Raw genomic sequence first — 14,619 nt, forward strand, 5'->3', positions numbered from 1 at the left:
AGAACAGTGGTTCCCAACTCCAGTCCCCCAGTACCCCCCAACTCCAGTCCTCCAGTACCCCCCAACTCCAGTCCTCCAGTCCCCCCCAACAGTACACATTTTCGTTGTGGCCCTGGACAAACATACCTGATTCAACTCATTGAGGACCTGATGATTAGTTGGTAAGTTGAATCAGGTGTGTTTGTGTACTGTTGGGAGGACTGGAGGACTGGAGTTGGGAACCACAGCACTAGAATACTAGCTATACGCATCTGTACATGGTGTTGCAGACAGCCACAGAACACAGGTTATGTAACCAATAAACCACATCAGCCCTACGTCTTTCTGTTTATGGGAATTGTTCAATGTTACACGTCAGCACTACGTCTTCCTGTTTATGGGAATTGTTCAAAGTTACACGTCAGCACTACGTCTTCCTGTTTATGGGAATTGTTCAAAGTTACACGTCAGCACTACGTCTTCCTGTTTATGGGAATTGTTCAAAGTTACACGTCAGCACTACGTCTTCCTGTTTATGGGAATTGTTCAAAGTTACACGTCAGCACTACGTCTTCCTGTTTATGGGAATTGTTCAAAGTTACACATTAGCCCCACTTCTTTTGGTTTAATCAAATCAAATCTAATTTGAATTGTCACACTTCGTAAACAACACGCGTAGACTAAAGGGACCTTCACAACAATACAGAAGACAATACAAAAAATTACAATAATAATAAGGGGAAAAAAATTGTAACACAAGGAATAAATACATCTATGATAGCAATGAGTAATGATAGCTCGGCTATATACAGGAAGTACCAGTACTGAGGTAATAACATGGCTATATACAGGAAGTACCAGTACTGAGTCGATGAGCAGGGGTACGAGGTAATAACATGGCTATATACAGGAAGTACCAGTACTGAGCTAATAACATGGCTATATACAGGAAGTACCAGTACTGAGCTAATAACATGGCTATATACAGGAAGTACCAGTACTGAGTCGATGAGCAGGGGTACGAGGTAATAACATGGCTATATACAGGAAGTACCAGTACTGAGTCAATGAGCAGGGGTACGAGGTAATAACGTGGCTATATACAGGAAGTTCCAGGAAGTTCCAGTACTGAGTCGATAGGCAGGGATACGAGGTAATAACATGGCTATATACAGGAAGTACCAGTACTGAGACGATAGGCAGGGGTACCAGGTAATTGAGGTAGATATGTACAGTGACTTCTGAAAGTATTCATACCCCTTGACTTATTACACATTTTGCTGTGTTACAGCCTGAATTTGAAATGGATAAAAAAAAATAAAAAATCTCACCAACACCAACATTTACACAACTATTCACACACATGAGTCAACACATGTTAGAATCACCTTTGGCAGCGATTACAGCGGTGAGTCTTTCTGGGTACGTCTCTATTTGCACATTATTCTTTAGAAAATTCTTCAAGCTCTGTCATTGCTATTTTGTTAGCTATTGTTTAGTCTTATTGCTTGGGGATAGAAGCTGTCCAAGAGCCTGTTGGTGTCAGACTTGATGCAGCGGTACCGCCTGCCGTACGGAAGCAGAGAGAATAGTGTATGGCGGTTGGGTGGTTGGAGTCTTTTAATGATTTTCACACTGCATGATATAGAGGTTCCGAATTGCAAGGAGCTCAGTCCCAGTGATGCGCTGGTCTATCCGCACCACCCTCTGTAGCCCCATGGCAAGGAGCTCAGTCCCAGTGATGTGCTGGTCTATCCACACCACCCTCTGTAGCCCCATGGCAAGGAGCTCAGTCCCAGTGATGTGCTGGTCTATCCGCACCGCCCTCTGTAGCCCCATGGCAAGGAGCTCAGTCCCAGTGATGTGCTGGTCTGTCCGCACCACCCTCTGTAGCCCCATGTGATGCAGGGTAGTGGTATTGCTGTACCAAGCAGTGACGCAGGCAGTCAAGATGCTCTCAATGGTACAGCTGTGGAACGTTTTGAGGATCTGAGGGCCAAATGTTTTCAACCTCCTGAGGGGGAAGAGGCGCTGTCACACCTTCTTCACGACTGTGTGTGTGTGTGTGTGTTTGGACCCTCGGGCACCCGAGTGGCGCAGCGGTCTAAGGCACTGCATCTCAGTCCTAGAGACGTCACTACAGACCCTGGTTCGATTCCAGGCTGTATCACAACCGGCCGTGATTGGGAGTCCCATAGTGCCGTGCACAATTGTCCCAGAGTCATCCGGTTTAGGCTTTGGCCGGGGTAGGTCGAATTTGTAATTAAGAATTTGTTCGTAACTGACTTGCCTAGTTAAAAAAGGTTAAATAAAAAATATGTATATATATATTTTTAAGTCTTTAGTGACTTGATGCTCTTGACCAGCTCCACTACAGCCTCGTGAATGTGGGCGTGCTCGTTTCCTCTAGTCCACGATCAGCTCCTTGGTCTTTACGTTGAGGGATTGGTTGTTCTGGCACCACATTGCCCGGTCAATGACCTCCTCCCTATAGGCTGACTCATCGTCGCCGGTGATCAAGCCGTCGTGGTGTTGATGACGTGCATGGTCACACAATCGTTGGTGAATTTGGAGTACAGGAGGGGACTAAGCACACACCCCTGTGGGGCCCCTATGTTGAGGATCAGCGACGTGGAGGTGATGTTTCCTGCCCTCACCATCTGGGGTCGGCCCGTCGGGAAGTCCAAGATCCAGTTGAAGAGGGAGGTGTTCAGACACAAGAGTCCTAATCTTGATGACGAGATTGGAGGGGACAATGGTGTTGAACATTGAGCTGTAGTCAATGAACAGCGCTCTCACACAGGTATTCCTCATATCTTGGTGGGTGAGGGCACCAACAAACTAGTATGGTCCATAAACACCAAGACAGTCTTGAAGAGGGCACGACAACACCTTTTCCCCCTCAGGTGATTTGGCACGGGTCCTCAGATCCTCAAAAAGTTCTACAGCGGCACCATATCCTGACTGGTTGCTTCATTGTCTGGTACGGCAACTGTTCAGCCTCCGACCGCAAGGCGCTACAGAGGGTAATGCATTCGGCCCAGTACATCACTACAGAGGGCAATGCATACGGCCCAGTACATCACTACAGAGGGTAATGCATACGGCCCAGTACATCACTACAGAGGGTAATGCATACGGCCCAGTACATCACTACAGAGGGTAATGCATACGGCCCAGTACATCACTACAGAGGAAGGACCTAAAAATTGTCATAGCATTTGCTGTGTCAGCCAAGGGAGTACCCCAGGGTCCCACGTCCTTCTCAATGTACATCAACAACATATCTCAAGCAGTAGGAAGCTCTCTCATCCATCTCTCATCCATATACAGATGTAGGCACACCTGTTAATTGAAATACATTCCAGACTACCTCATGAAGCTGGTTGAGAGAATGCCAAGAGTTTGCAAAGCTGTAATCAAGACAAAGGTTACTTTGAAGTATCTCAAATATAACATTTATTTTATTTTGTTAAACACTTTTTTGGTTTCTACATGACTCCGTATGTGTTATGTCATAGTTTTGATGTCTTCACAATTATTCTACAATTATTCTACAATGTAGATAATAGCAAAAAAAACTCTTGAATGTGTCACACCCTGATCTGTTTCACCTGTCTTTGTGCTTGGCTCCAACCCCCTCCAGGTGTCGCCCATCTCCCCTCATTATCCCATGTGTACTTATACCTGTGTTCTCTGTTTGTCTGTTGCCAGTTCGTTTTGTTTCATGAAACCTACCAGCGTTTGTTCCCCTGCTCCTGTTTGGTTCTTGCTCCTGTTCTCTAGTCCTTCCTGGTTTTGACCCCTGACCCTGAGCCGTTTTGTACCTTGTCCTACCTCACTGGATTATTGACATCTGCCTACCTTTGACCTGTCGTTTGCCTGCCTTTGACCTGTCGTTTGCCTGCCTCTGTACTAGAAATAAACTTGTTTCTTCGACACTTTGCATCTGGGTCATATGTGATAGATTGAGAAGGTGTGTCCAAACAGGTACTGAAGGTGGATGCAGTGGATTGAGACGCATACAAAAAAAAACATCCCTTCCTTTATTAACAGACCAATTTTTTTATTATTATGTTAATTGGATCGACAAACAGGTTAACAATAGACTCTTATGCTTTCTGGGAAGGGGGTTCCGTTAGCGTCCCCCCTCGCCAACAGCCAGTGAAATTGCAGGGCACTAAATTCAGACAACAGAAATCTCATCATTAAAATTCCTCAAACATACAAGTATTATGCACCATTTTAAAGATGCTTCTTGTTAATCCAACCACTTTCAAAAAGGCTTTACGGCTAAAGCACACCATGTGATTATGTTAGGACAGCGCCTAGCCACAAAAACCATACAGCCATTTTCCAACCAAGGAGAGATGTCACAAAAGTCAGAATTAGCAATAAAATGTATCACTTACCTTTGATGATCTTCATCTGATGGCACTCCCAGGACTACATGTTACACAATAAATCTTCATTTTGTCCGATAAAGTTCATCTTTATGTCCAAACACCTCCTTTTTGTTCGCGCGTTTAGTTCAGTAATCCAAATACACAGTGCGGACACAAAGTCTAGGCGAAAAGTCAAAAAGGTTCCATTTCAGTTCGTAGAAACATGTCAAACGATGGTGTTTTTATCATAAATATTCAATAATGTTTCAACTGGACAATACTGTTTTCATTAGAAAGGAAAGGGAACGGAGATCGCGCTCATGGCCACGCACGTGACTAAACTAAACGCTTTCAGCTGAGCCACTACTTTGACTGGTCTTATTTGCTTCGCTTTCACAATAGAAGCCTGAACTTCTAAAGACTGTTGACATCTAGTGGAATGCAATCTGACCCCACAGACATTATATATGATATTATTATATCCCACAGACGGATATTCGATAGGCATTCAGTTGAAAGCTACAAAACCTCAGAATTCCCACTTCCTGGTTGGATTTTCCTCGGGTTTTCGCCTGCCATATGAGTTTTGTTATACTCAGACATTATTTTAACAGTTTTGGAACGTTAGAGTGTTTTCTATCCAAATCTACTAATTATATGCATATTCTAGCTTCTGCGCCTGAGTAACAGGTAGTTTACTCTGGGCACGCTTTTCATCCAAACTTCCCAATGCTGCCCCCTATCCCTAAAAGGTTTTAAGGATAAAAGCATCAGGGGGCGCTTTGGTGAGACAATGTGTAGACCCTTAGGTGAGACGATGTTTAGGTACTTCGGTGAGACAATGTGTTGACCCATAGGTGAGACGATGTTTAGGTACTTAGGTGAGACAATGTGTAGACCCTTAGGTGAGACGATGTTTAGGTACTTAGGTAAGACAATGTGTAGACCCTTAGGTGAGACGATGTTTAGGTACTTAGGTCCTGTCCCCGAGTCAAATCTGACTTGGGGGCATGTATAATGCTGTACAGTCTTCAGATTTAAAATCTAGCCCCAGCTCAGTCATTAGGCAGATGTGTTCCATACTAGACTTGTGTTCCATACTAGACACGTGTTCAATACTAGACTTGTTCCATACTAGACACGTGTTCCATACTAGACACGTGTTCCATACTAGACACGTGTTCCATACTAGACACGTGTTCCATACTAGACTTGTGCGATACTAGACATGTGTTCCATACCAGACACGTTTTGGGTACTAGACACGTGTTCCGTACTAGACACGTGTTCCATACTAGACACGTGTTCCATACTAGACACGTGTTCCGTACTAGACACGTGTTCCGTACTAGACACGTGTTCCATACTAGACACGTGTTCCATACTAGACACGTGTTCCATACTAGACACGTGTTCCGTACTAGACACGTGTTCCATACTAGACACGTGTTCCATACTAGACACGTGTTCCTTACTAGACACGTGTTCCGTACTAGACACGTGTTCCGTACTAGACACGTGTTCCGTACTAGACATGTGTTCCATACTAGACACGTGTTCCATACTAGACATGTGTTCCGTACTAGACACGTGTTCCGTACTAGACACGTGTTCCGTACTAGACACGTGTTCCATACTAGACACGTGTTCCATACTAGACATGTGTTCCGTACTAGACACGTGTTCCGTACTAGACACGTGTTCCATACTAGACACGTGTTCCATACTAGACACGTGTTCCATACTAGACACGTGTTCCATACTAGACATGTGTTCCATACTAGATATGGAACAAGACCTAAGTACCTAGATATACAAGACCTAAATACCTAGATATACAAGACCTAAGTACCTAGATATACAAGACCTAAGTACCTAGATATACAGTGCCTTGCGAAAGTATTCGGCACCCTTGAACTTTGCGACCTTTTGCCACATTTCAGGCTTCAAACATAAAGATATAAAACTGTATTTTTTTGTGAAGAATCAACAACAAGTGGGACACAATCATGAAGTGGAACGACATTTATTGGATATTTCAAACTTTTTTAACAAATCAAAAACTGAAAAATTGGGCGTGCAAAATTATTCAGCCCCCTTAAGTTAATACTTTGTAGCGCCACCTTTTGCTGCGATTACAGCTATAAGTCGCTTGGGGTATGTCTCTATCAGTTTTGCACATCGAGAGACTGACATTTTTTCCCATTCCTACTTGCAAAACAGCTCGAGCTCAGTGAGGTTGGATGGAGAGCATTTGTGAACAGCAGTTTTCAGTTCTTTCCACAGATTCTTGATTGGATTCAGGTCTGGACTTTGACTTGGCCATTCTAACACCTGGATATGTTTATTTTTTAACCATTCCATTGTAGATTTTGCTTTATGATTTTGATCATTGTCTTGTTGGAAGACAAATCTCCGTCCCAGTCTCAGGTCTTTTGCAGACTCCATCAGGTTTTCTTCCAGAATGGTCCTGTATTTGTGCAATATACGACTGATTGTTGTCCAATGGACAGAGTCTCCCACCTCAGCTGTAGATCTCTGCAGTTCATCCAGAGTGATCATGGGCCTCTTGGCTGCATCTCTGATCAGTCTTCTCCTTGTATAAGCTGAAAGTTTAGAGGGACGGCCAGGTCTTGGTAGATTTGCAGTGGTCTGATACTCCTTCCATTTCAATATTATCACTTGCACAGTGCTCCTTGGGATGTTTAAAGCTTGGGAAATCTTTTTGTATCCAAATCCGGTTTTAAACTTCTTCACAACAGTATCTCGGACCTGCCTGGTGTGTTCCTTGTTCTTCATGATGCTCTCTGCGCTTTTAACGGACCTCTGAGACTATCACAGTGCAGGTGCATTAATACGGAGACTTGATTACACACAGGTGGATTGTATTTATCATCATTAGTCATTTAGGTCAACATTGGATCATTCAGAGATCCTCACTGAACTTCTGGAGAGAGTTTGCTGCACTGAAAGTAAAGGGGCTGAATAATTTTGCACGCCCAATTTTTCAGTTTTTGATTTGTTAAAAAAGTTTGAAATATCCAATAAATGTCGTTCCACTTCATGATTGTGTCCCACTTGTTGTTGATTCTTCACAAAAAAATACAGTTTTATATCTTTATGTTTGAAGCCTGAAATGTGGCAAAAGGTCGTTAAAGTTCAAAGGGGCCAAATACTTTCGCAAGGCACTGTACAAGACCTAAGTACCTAGATATACAAGACCTAAGTACCTAGATATACTAGATGCAATGAATGTTGTTGATATCAAATGTTCGTCCCAAATGACACCCTGTTCCCTTTGTAGTGCACTACTTTTGACCAGGTCAAATGGCAACCTGTTCCCTTTGTAGTGCACTACTTTTGCCCAGGTCAAATGGGAACCTGTTCCCTTTGTAGTGCACTACTTTTGACCAGGTCAAATGGCAACTTGTTCCCTTTGTAGTGCACTACTTTTGACCAGGTCAAATGGCAACCTGTTCCCTTTGTAGTGCACTACTTTTGACCAGGTCAAATGGGAACCTGTTCCCTTTGTAGTGCACTACTTTTGACCAGGGCCCAATCGGAGGCACACATTCACTTCTATGCATTTTCTCCTTATTCTAAGTAAAGATTACGGTCTCTTGTTGAAGTTTAACCCATATGTTGCTCTAATGCGTCAACAACTCAGCTGAAAGATCTTTTTGAGGATTGCTATTGGTCTAAGTCTTCAACACTTTTTTTTTTTAAAGTGGTACCATGCGTCCAATCACAGCTGTTGCACTAAACCAGTAGCAGCTAATAGGTGACTAAGAAGTTATTTTCCTAATGAATTATTAATCTCGCATGGACTGACTATATAAACATACATGGCACCGTAAATGCGTTATGATAAAACGAGATGCGTAAGATACAGAGCAGCGATAGTTCCAGTGTTTGTCACTGGTTATTTGGATAAATCACGATTATGCAGGTGTTAGCATCTTTTGAATTTCGGAAGTGGAAGGGGAGATTTGGCCCATAGACGTGTCCGTAACTTGCAAAGAGAGAAGTTGGAGCTCTTCGTTCTGGTTCTGGGGGCAACGGGAGGAGAGTGGGGACAACGGGAGGGGAATGGGGGGTGGGGACAACGGGAGGGGAGTGGGGAGTGGGGACAACGGGAGGAGAGTGGGGACAACGGGAGGGAATGGGGAGTGAGGACAACGGGAGGGGAGTGGGGACAACGGGAGGAGAGTGAGGACAACGGGAGGAGAGTGGGGACAACGGGAGGAGAGTGGGGACAACGGGAGGAGAGTGGGGACAACGGGTGGAGAATGGGGAGTGGGGACAACGGAAGGAGAGTGGGGACAACGGGAGGGCAATGGGGAGTGGGGTCAACAGGAGGGGAATGGGTACAACGGGAGGGGAGTGGGGACAACGGGAGGGGAGTGGGGAGTGGGTACAACAGGAGGAAAGTGGGGACAACGGGAGGGGAGTGGGGAGTGGGTACAACAGGAGGGGAATGAGTACAACGGGAGGGGAGTGGGGACAACGGGAGGGGAGTGGGGAGTGGGTACAACAGGAGGGGAATGGGTACAACGGGAGGGGAGTGGGGACAACGGGAGGGGAGTGGGGAGTGGGTACAACAGGAGGAAAGTGGGGACAACGGGAGGGGAGTGGGGAGTGGGGACAACGGGAGGGGAGTGGGGAGTGGGGACAACGGGAGGAGAGTGGGGACAACGAGAGGGGAATGGGGAGTGGGGACAACGGGAGGGGAGTGGGGACAACGGGAGGAGAGTGGGGACAACGGGAGGAGAGTGGGGACAACGGGAGGAGAGTGGGGACAACGGGAGGAGAGTGGGGACAACAGGAGGAGAGTGGGGACAACGGGAAGAGAGTGTGGACAACGGGAGGAGAATGTGGAGTGGGGACAACGGGAGGAGAGTGGGGACAACGGGAGGGGAATGGGAAGTGGGGTCAACAGGAGGGGAATGGGGAGTGGGGAAAACGGGAGTGGAGTGGGGAGTGGGGACAACGGGAGGGGAATGGGGACAACGGGAGGGGAATGGGAAGTGGGGACAATGGAGGAGGTAGGGAGGGAGGGGAGAGTGGAGAAAATATTATAATGAATGATTGATTTAAGATTGCATGACTGTAATTAAAAGTCCAGTGATTGGGATTGGCAAATGGATTCTGATAGATTACATCACATGACTTCTGGTAGACTACATCACATGACTTCTAGTAGATTACATCACATGACTTCTGGTGGACTACATCACATGACTTCTGGTAGACTACATCACATGACTTCTGGTAGACTACATCACATGACTTCTGGTAGATGACATCACATGACTTCTGGTAGACTACATCACATGACTTCTGGTGGACTACATCACATGACTTCTGGTGGACTACATCACATGACTTCTGGTGGACTACATCACATGACTTCTGGTGGACTACATCACATGACTTCTGGTAGACTACATCACATGACTTCTGTCAGAGAACATCACATGACTTCTGGTGGACTACATCACATGACTTCTGGTAGACTACATCACATGACTTCTGGTAGACTACATCACATTACTTCTGGTGGACTACATCACATGACTTCTGGTAGAGAACATCACGTGACTTCTGGTAGACTACATCACATGACTTCTGGTAGACTACATCACATGACTTCTGGTAGACTACATCACATGACTTCTGGTAGAGAACATCACGTGAGTTCTGGTAGACTACATAAGACTCCTCCTCACTCAATACTTCCTGAGAAGTAACCATTATTTACTATTTTACACTTGGGGTTAATGTACAAAACTTTAACCTCCCCCCCGCAGTACGGTTAAGCTAACGTAGGCTAATGTGATTGGCATGAGGTTGTAAGTAACAACAACATTTCCCAGGACATAGACATATCTGATATGGGCAGATATCTAACTGCATTTACAGTAGCTATTACAGTGAAAGAATACCATTCTATTGTTTGAGGAGAGTGCACAATTATGAAATTAAAATAGTTTGTAATGTTTTCCAAAACTTTACTAAGGGTTGGTAACAGGCTGATTGGTCAGCTATTTGAGCCAGTTAAGGGGGCTTTACTATTGTTAGATAGGGGAATCACTTTTTGCTTCCCTCCAGGCCTGAGACACTTTCTAGTAAGCTTGAAGAAATGGCAAATAGGAGTGGCAATATCGTCCGCTATTCTCCTCAGTCATTTACCATCCAAGTCGTCAGACCCCGGTGGCTTGTCATTGTTAATAGACAACATTTATTTCACCTCTTCCACACTTAGTTTACAGAATTCAAAATGACAACGCTTGTTTTTTCCCTAATTTGGTCAGATGTACTTGGATGTGTAGCGTCAGTGTTTGTTGTTGGCATATCATGCTTAAGTTTGCTAATCTTGCCAATAAAAAAAAAAGAATTAAAGTAGCTGACAATATCAGTGGGTTTGGCGATGAATGAGCCAACTGGATCAATGATGGAACAGAGTTGGCCTTTTTTGCAAAAAAATAAAAATAAATAAAATTATATCATTCTTTGTCATTTATCTTTGTTTCATAGTGTTGTTTCATATTCTTTTCATTCCGTTTAGTCATGTGACTTCTCTTTTGCCTCATCCCTCTCAACCATACAATTTTTTAATTCCTCATCAAGCCACTGGGATTTAACAGTTTTTACAGTAATTTTCTTAATGTGTGCTTATTAGTAACTGGAATAAGCAATTTCATAAATATGTCAAGTGCAGCATCTATTTGCTCCTCATTACACACCACAGACCAGCAGCGTCTGGTTGCTCCTCATTCCTCACCACAGACCAGCAGCGTCTGGTTGCTCCTCATTACACACCACAGACCAGCAGCGTCTGGTTGCTCCTCATTCCTCACCACAGACCAGCAGCGTCTGGTTGCTCCTCATTCCTCACCACAGACCAGCAGCGTCTGGTTGCTCCTCATTCCTCACCACAGACCAGCAGTGTCTGGTTGCTCCTCATTCCTCACCACAGACCAGCAGCGTCTGGTTGCTCCTCATTCCTCACCACAGACCAGCAGCGTCTGGTTGCTCCTCATTCCTCACCACAGACCAGCAGCATCTGGTTGCTCCTCATTCCTCACCACAGACCAGCAGTGTCTGGTTGCTCCTCATTACACACCACAGACCAGCACATATTCTTTACATCAACAATATAGGAATCACTACAACCTCTTATACACTATATTAGGCCCAGCCTTTGGAACTTTGCGTAATGAACATGAGGGGAGACAGAGAGCTGGTTTCAAGCACAGGGCACAGCAGGTGTTTATTAGTAAAGGACCACAGGAGGAGGCAGGTAGCTGGGTCCAGGGGCAGGCAGAAGGTCATACACAGAAGGAGTCAGATAGCTGGGTCCAGGGGCAGGCAGAAGGTCAAACACAGGAGGAGGCAGGTAGCTGGGTCCAGGGGCAGGCAGAAGGTCATACACAGGAGGAGGCAGGTAGCTGGGTCCAGGGGCAGGCAGAAGGTCATACACAGGAGGAGGCAGGTAGCTGGGGCAGGCAGAAGGTCATACACAGGAGGAGGCAGGTAGCTGGGTCCAGGGGCAGGCAGAAGGTCATACACAGGAGGAGGCAGGTAGCTGGGGAAGGCAGAAGGTCATACACAGGAGGAGGCAGGTAGCTGGGTCCAGGGGCAGGCAGAAGGTCATACACAGGAGGAGGCAGGTAGCTGGGGCAGGCAGAAGGTCATACACAGGAGGAGGCAGGTAGCTGGGTCAGGCAGAAGGTCATACACAGGAGGAGGCAGGTAGCTGGGTCAGGCAGAAGGTCATACACAGGAGGCAGGTAGCTGGGTCCAGGGGCAGGCAGAAGGGCATACACAGGAGGAGGCAGGTAGCTGGGTCCAGGGGCAGGCAGAAGGTCATACACAGGAGGAGGCAGGTAGCTGGGTCCGTGGGCAGGCAGAAGGGCATACACAGGAGGAGGCAGGTAGCTGGGTCCAGGGGCAGCCAGAAGGTCATACACAGGGGGTCCAAAGGGGCAACAGTACAGGCAGAGAAAAGGCTAGTAACATACAGTGCCTTGCGAAAGTATTCGGCCCCCTTGAACTTTGCGACCTTTTGCCACATTTCAGGCTTCAAACATAAAGATATAAAACTGTATTTTTTTGTGAAGAATAAACAACAAGTGGGACACAATCATGAAGTGGAACGACATTTATTGGATATTTCAAACTTTTTTAACAAATCAAAAACTGAAAAATTGGGTGATGATTTGATGATTTCATTCCTGTATTGTTTGTAAATACCCTGGTAGGTCGATTAATAACCTGACCCAGGTTGCAGGCACTGGTTACAGTTTGAAGTTTGTTCTTGAGTTCTTGGGCGCAGCTTGAGAGCCAGTCAATATTTAAATCACCCAGAAAATATACTTCTCCGATATTACATACATTGGCTCATTCATCCCTCTCCTCTCCACTGTAGCTATTCCCCAGGTCGTTGCTGTAAATGAGAACGTGTTCTCAGTCAACTTACCTGGTAAAATAACAGATAAATAAAAAGTACAAAATCAAGCATTTCACACATATTATCCAGATACTGACTGTTAGCACCAGAATGGGCTTTAGGTGAGGCAGATGAACCTGTAGCCATATTAACTTCAACAGTATTTATCATTAGATCGTCTCTAAGCTTTACAGGAATGTGGTTCTGAAAATAAACAGCCACACCTCCACCTTTGGCATTTCATGTATTTCTACCACTGTATCATTAAATGTATTATTTAAGTGAGTTTCAGAGATTGTCAGAATATGAATTTCATCTGTCACTGGCAAATTATTGATTTCATGAACTTAATTTCTTAATAAGCTACATATGTTAACGAATAGGATGGTAAAATCCTGCAGTACAGCGACAACAACTTAGACAGGACTTACAGCCTGTCATAGCTGGGCTGGGATTCAATCCATAGAGTGTCCAACTGAAGATATAGTTCTCAGGTCATGTTCTTGAAAACAGCTTTTTTGGGCGTTGGTTCTCAGGACTGAATGTGGATGACAGACAGCGTTCAACATGTTGTTTTTACAAGCCTCCTCTGAACTGTTTCTGTCTCCGTGACAACTGGGAGTTCATGAAAGAACGTACACCTGTTCCGGAGGATCTGCTGAATGGTCACCAGCTGTCTGATGCTGTTGTTTGTGAAGGAGTTCCCACATATGCTGAGCACTTGTTGGCTGGAGTCCAACTCATCCCAAACCATCTCAATTGGTTTGAGGTCGGGTGATTGTGGAGGCCAGGTCATCTGATTCAGCACTCCATCACTCTCCTTGGTCATTTAGCCCATACACAGCCTGGAGGTGTGTTGGGTCATTGTCCTGATGAAAAACACATGATAGTCCCACTAAGCGCTAACCAGATGGGATGGCGTATCGCTGCAGAATGCTGTGGTAGCCATGCTTGTTAAGTGTGCCTTAAATTCTAAATAAATCACAGAAACTGTCACCAGCAAAGCACACCCACACCATCACACCTCCTCCTCCATGCTTCACGGTGGGAACTACACATGCAGAGATCATCCGTTCACCTACTCTGCTTCTCACAAAGACCTGGTGGAACCAAAAATTGCACAGTTGGACTCATCAGGCCATATTTCCACCGGTCTAATGTCCATTGCTAGTGTTTCTTGGCCCAAGCAAGTCTCTTATTATTATTGGTGTCCTTTAGTAGTGGTTCCTTTGCAGCAATTCAACCATGAAGGCCTGATTTACGCAGTCTCCTCTGAACAGTTGATGTTGAGATGTGTCTGTTATTTCAAATCTGTGAAGCATTTATTTGGGCTGCAATCTGAGGTGTAGGTAACTCTAATGAACTTATCCTCAAGCCCTTAAATTAGAGCTGAGGAGCAGTGAATATTGGGTTGACTAACCTGTTTAAATAAGAACTGAGGACCAGTGAATGTTGGGTTGACCAACCTCTTCGTACAATAACAATGGCCTGAGTCATTACTATATATTCGTATAGTGTGTTATTTTGTGTCTTTTATCACAGAGAAAAGACACGAGAGAATATTGTCAGCTATTACTTCCTTGTTTCTTTCAGGAACAACCACTTCTAAATTATTAACATTACTTTACTAAGGAACTACCACTCTCACTCCTAAATCATTAACATTCTCAAAGAGGTATATATGTAAGGTAAAACCTCATCAACAGGAAAAGCACTTTTACTAACGCGCAAAACTTGTATTTCATTAAAGACGGTTGACTATTTGTTCATCGAGTGCAAAATACTGTTTTCAGGACAACAAAA

Source organism: Oncorhynchus mykiss, chromosome 32, assembly GCF_013265735.2.
Source record: "Oncorhynchus mykiss isolate Arlee chromosome 32, USDA_OmykA_1.1, whole genome shotgun sequence".
NCBI classification, from domain to species: domain Eukaryota; kingdom Metazoa; phylum Chordata; class Actinopteri; order Salmoniformes; family Salmonidae; genus Oncorhynchus; species Oncorhynchus mykiss.